This window comes from Lepidochelys kempii, chromosome 22 (genome assembly GCF_965140285.1).
Source record: "Lepidochelys kempii isolate rLepKem1 chromosome 22, rLepKem1.hap1, whole genome shotgun sequence".
Classification (NCBI taxonomy): Eukaryota; Metazoa; Chordata; order Testudines; family Cheloniidae; genus Lepidochelys; species Lepidochelys kempii.
Genome location: NC_136401.1, coordinates 17316551 through 17322678, shown reverse-complemented (window position 1 = coordinate 17322678; position 6128 = coordinate 17316551).

The window sequence follows — 6128 nt, the reverse complement described above, 5'->3', positions numbered from 1 at the left end:
TTAATATTTATTACAAATTTAGCCCTGTTTTTTGTTCCTGAATCATTTATGATCTGATCCTGATTTCTGCCAATTTGTGGGTGGGTGTTTTTTGTAATTTCTCACCAGATAGTTTGGACTAACAATTTTCATTCTGTTAGTTGTTCACAAATTGTGCAAATCAATAAGGCGTGTGATTGGTCACATAAAGTGTTGTTTTGGCTCCCAAACACAATGACAGAAACTTTTAGGAGCAAATAACAAAGGTATTCATCTGAAGAGAACGCTCTTCCCTAAATATTCATACCAACAATAACCTGTTCAAATTGATGTTTGTGAGCAGCATCTGTCAAAAGGGCATGTATGTGGCTGAATAGAAGAAGCAGTAGAGATTTGACTGAGCACTTGTAAACACTGTTCTGCAGTATTTTACCGAGTGGAGCAGGGTCACTACACAGAATGTGTAACTTTTCCTTGTCCCAGCATCCAGAAATATCCAGGTACAAATGAACCCTGAATGGTGCTTGCCTCACGGCTCAGAGGTTTATGAAGTAAGCTGGGGCACTGTGTAATTTCTTGTTCCTCTGCAGAGTGACACATGAGAGGGTGTGGTTCAGTCATGGAATCCCTGCCTCAGCATCTGCTTTCACCTTCATGGGAAACTCTCATTTCAGCGTGTGGGTGTGTAAAGGCACAAGACAAAATTGTCTCAAAGCACAAAGTTGCTTTGCCAACTTTTTCTACCTTAGACCCCCAGCATGGGAATCTTTTACAAGTGCTGGGAAATAGTCTCATGTCAAGCTGGTTGGTGTGGGAGCCCTGCAGTGTTTCATGGTATCTAGTACAAGGGGGCTAGTGGAGTTGTGACAGATCACCAGTGAGTAATCTCATCCTAAATTATATGGGACAGTGCCCCCTTCTCTCAATATAAAATGGGTCTGCAGTGCAAAGAACTCCAAAGTGGCAGCTCTCCACGTGTGCTGGTATGCAGAAACACTGGAACTTCTGGGCTCAGATCCTCAACTGGGGTAGATCCATTGAAGTCAGTAGAACTATGTTAATTTACACCAGCTGAGGATCTGGACCCTGGAGCTGAATAGACATAGACTTTGCTTGCTTCATTTGTTAGTCATGAGAGCTGGAGTGTGCATTAGAACTGATTGTTTCAGAGAGTACAATGGATGAATCAGACATTGTACAATACTATAGGTCTTTATAGAGTTTTTCACACAAGCTGTGTTCTAAAATGAATCATGGATGTAAAAATGCAAGATAGGACAGAATGTGATATAAATCATAGGCAGGAAAAGAAGGGGTGACTTTGTAGTTAAAGCACTGGACTGGGACTCCAGAGATCAGGCTCCAGTTCCTAACTGCTACAGCTTTCTTGTGTGACCTTGAGTAAGTCACCTGATTTCCCTGTGCCTCCATTTCCTATCTTAAAATGGAGATAATATGATTTCCTTTGTCTGTCTCGCCCATATAGAGTGTGAACTCTTTGGGGACAGGGGCTGTCTTTTACTGTGTGTTTGTGCGGTGCCTAGTGCAGCGGGCCTGGGTTGTAGTTGGGGCCTCTAGATAATATTATAAGAAGAAAAAATAGGGAGTGGGGGGGAGCGGGGGGGCTGGCAGTTTTTTATTCTTTCTTAGATAAATTCTGCAATCCTCACCTGGTCCCTATGCAGGCAAATCTTCCAAGGAAAACAATGGGAATATTGACCGAACGTGGGCTGCAGAATTTGGTCTGCTTTTTCTTTCTGCTGTATGCAGGTCAGATGGTATGTGAGGCCTTTCCTGCCATTTCTAGGTCCCCTTTCCGGCAAGTGTACAATGACATTTGCTTTTGTCACCCTCTTGCATTTCTCGTAGAGGGCATGGAGTTCAGTACCCAGTAAATTCTGGCATTGTCCAGACAGTCATCATGAGATTTATCACAACTCTCAGAACAAATCTCTGTCTCCCTGCATAGAAAATGGATCTCAGTTGCATGTGATGATCTGGCTCCTACCTTGACTCATACACCATAACAACTTTCCCAGCCCCAGGCTTCTGCTGAAACAGGACGATTTCATTTTAGATTTTTGTTTTAAGTAATATTTTGCTTTAAATGCTTGTACATAGGTTTGGGAACTTGCCAGCATTATCTGTTAAACTGTCACTTAATGTAGCATGAAAAGTCACTTAGCACTTTAAAGTGCCTGACAGTCAGCCTTGTGTTTCAGATTGCTCTGAACAACAGTTTGATCATGTTCCTGCAGGAATTAGACCTTTGCTTTGTTTCCAGGACAAGAGCATTTTTGGAAGGCTGATAGCTCCCATTTGGGAAAGCATTCTTGCTGCACAGTGCAAATACCGCGAACCAAATTAACTATAATAGACTGGAGGAGCTGCTATGTTGTGCCCTTCACGCTGCGATTCTGTCTCCACCTTGTAATGCAGGAATCCTAGTCAGGGCCTGCCTTAGATTTTGCTGGGCCCTGTGTGAAATAAGACGTGTAGAGAACTGTCCAGATCACCTCTTTAAACTGTCCCCCCACCTTTGTAGACTCACAATAGCTCTTGGCTACCTGTGAACCAGATTTCCTTCACCTGTCTGTGAGGCTCCATTGGCTCTGGTGACTATGCATACACCTGCAGAAAGTGACTGAGAGCGAGGATTGCCTGGTGGCTCTGGTCTGGGATTCCAGAAATCTGGGTTCACTTCATTTCTCTGTGCTTTGATTCCACTTCTATAAAATGGGGGCAGTAATTTGGTCCTGTCTATTTAGATTACAAGCTCTCTGGAGCCTCAGTTGTCTCTTTCAGTATTTTGTACAAAGCATATAGGTGTTACAGTAGTAGAAATAATAGACACATATATAATAGAATATGCCATCTGAAATACCTATTATTAGTCAATCAGATTTCTGCACTTATTTTGTTTGAACTAGGCTCAATTTGTCATTTCTTCAATCTTCCCTTGTGACTGATGAAAAGAAGTATGTGACTTGACCTTTTATAAGTGTAGCAGTCCTTAAAATACTCACCCGGCCTAATAAGTAGGTATTCCTTTGTTAAATTAGTTATCATATCCTAGGAGGCAGCTGTTTGTGTTTTTGAGCTCACAAGACTTTCTGAAATATTGAAATACTATTTTTATATTCATACTTTTTGCATAGCACTTCCGGGTTAGAGTGCTAACACTGACATGTGATTTTAAAAACCTGGACATCTGTCAAAAACCCTGGCAATTTTCTTTCAGAAATGGATTAATGAACTCAGCTGTCTTCCAGGGAATACAACAATAATTAAAGCACGTTTTGGCCTTTACTTCTTCTTCGGAATAATGCTCAGGTTCAAAGGGCAGAACAAAAGCTGAACATAGCATATCCCCATGTTTCTATAATGTTTGGATAGCCAACATTTTCACAAGGCTGTTTTGCTGTATACTGCGCTGGCAGTGTGTACAGCTCTGTTCTTTTAGTTCCTCTTGTTTTTCTCTCTTCTTGGCACCTGTTAGAGTAGCAGTCTAGCAGGCGTCTAGGCTATGGGTACATATTTCTTGATGTGTTTTGGTCTGAGATCACCGCACTCCTGCCTCCTGTCAAGTCATTTTATCCTGATTATATGAATTTTTTTTAAAAAAAAATTTAAAAATCATTGGCATAGTGGTAATTTTAGAACTGGGGATACTGTATGAAGTTTTGTGGGATCGCAGCCTTAGCCATTCGGAATTAATTTCGCCAAAGCACTGACATTGTTCTTGTGTTGTCCACAGACCTAGCAATGGAATATTGGAGTCCCTGTCATATCAAAGACTTTGTGTCTTGGCAGATGGAGCTTCCAGGCAGTGGGTGTGCATCCTTCTTCTCTCCCTCCTATTCCCCTGCACCATAGCATTCTCTGTGCACTCACTGTGTACTCCCTCTGTACACCTTTGGCTGGGATCTTTGAAGCTGAGGCATATCAGATCTGTGTAGTTGTATCCCTGAGCCCAGGCAGAGCCCCACTGAAGTCAATAAGACTCTGAACAGGTGGCAAGGAACTGCCCAGATAGAACTGATTGCAAGCCTGTGATGGGTTCTTGGTGTGCATTGAACAATTCAATATGCTGTGGAAGAATGCAATTCTCAGCCCATTGGAAAGTGGTATTCTTGCACTGCATATGATACATTATTAATCGAATATATGCATTTGATTATTGTTTGGGCTGCTTTGTGGCTATAATATCTAATTATTGTGTTGCCTGTAAACCTTTCAGTCTCTGGAGATGTGACTCAAAGTGGTACCCATCAGCAGAATGAGAAACTCCACTTTGCAAGTGAGCCACCAAATTTAATTTTTTGGGTGATTTTAAGGTGTGGCACCATGTAGAGCTCATTGCAGTAGTCTAATCTTGAGCAGACAAAGGCATGGCTCAGGAGAGCAAGGTGTGAATCCAAAAGAAATGACCACTGTCTTCAGGATCATTGCTGTTGTGAACTTGAATAGGAACAGTAGGCACATGTCTTCTGTTAAAGTGGAAGATGTAACCCTGACCATATTTTCTGGTTGCTTCCCTTGCAACCTGTATTACTTTCATTTTATCTGGTCAGTTAACTCATCCTTATCCAAGCCCCCTCTATACCAAACACTGGGTAAAATATTCAACATGAAACCAAGCTATAATTATTAAGAGCAGCAAATTGGCAGATCCTTTATTTTTCTTCGTAATGTATTTTTCCATCAACCTAAATTCTCTGTTAAAATGTGTGAAACTGTGTTTTGAGGAGTGGCTCTTTGGTAATACATAAAAGGCTTATCTTATAACTGTGTGTTAAAACATGGAAATGGATGACTGACTATCAAACACCAAAATAGTTTGGGCTGTTTTTATCTGTGGATAACATGCCCTTTGCAACTTCCTCATTTTAGATATTTACTATAACAAGGCTTTAACTGTACAGTTTCAGATATTTAAAGTATTGATATAAAGATTTTTTAAAACATTTAACTTTGAGTAATTTAGTTCAATGAGATTTTAAAATTAGATTATAATTGTATCTATGTATTAACATTGTGTGTGTGCATAATATATATAATTTGCACATATGTACTATCCAGTACACTTGTGCAAGTTGCATAGGCACATAAGACTGTGTGCAAATCTCAGACTCAGTCATGCACAATAGCTGTTGCATGAATAACTTGGGTGTGCGCAAATGTGCATGTACATCTTAAGTGCATACTTTTGAAAATTTGGGGCATGTTTACTCCTTGATTTACTCCTTGAAAGGGACCTGCATATGAACTTTATTTACCATGACATTTAAAGCAGTAATACAATATCAGAATGCAATTTCCTTAGACGGACTGGTCAAGAATATGTTTCTTAAAGTACTCTGAATTTTTTTTTACTGTTGTTCGAACCGGCTCCTTTCTCAAGCAAAACTGCAGCTGACTTCTCCTGGCAACTTCTTGAGCCCATATTATACCATCAGGTTTTAAACAGAACTCCTAATGGCTTGTGCGGGAACAATCTGGGCCACGTTTTGAAAGGATCTGACTTGTTAAGAAAGTGGTTACTGTTGTTGTGAACATATATTTTGATGCACATTACAGAGTTAAGTGCTGTTACAATTATATAAAAAATTCCATTAGGTGAAGGGGGAAATTGCTGACTTTTTTTGGTAACAGAAACATAACAGTGTGTGGGAATTTTTCTTACTACGGGCCTAAGCAAAACCCCATTGAAATTTAGAGAAAGTCTTCCATCTTTTCATGTACTGTGTATATATATCTGCCTACTGTATTTTCCACTCCATGCATCTGATGAAGTGGGGTTTAGCCCACGAAAGCTTATGCCCAAATAAATTTGTTATTCTCTAAGGTGCCACAGGTACGCCTCATTGACTTTTCATTGACTTCAATGAGCTTTGGACCAGGCCCTATCTTACATGTCTGTCTATGCAGTGTTAGCTTACTGTTACTAAGCATTAACAGTAAAGAGGATATTACACTGCATGATTGCTAGTGAACACTGATATAGCTATGCAGAATGTCTAAATAATGCCATCAGGACTCTTGGAGACAGAAAATGTGATGGATCCTATTTCTGCATTGGAAAATGGTACAAAATAGGGTCCTGATCCTGTGAGGTGCCCAGCTTCCTTAAATTCCCGTTGAGCTCA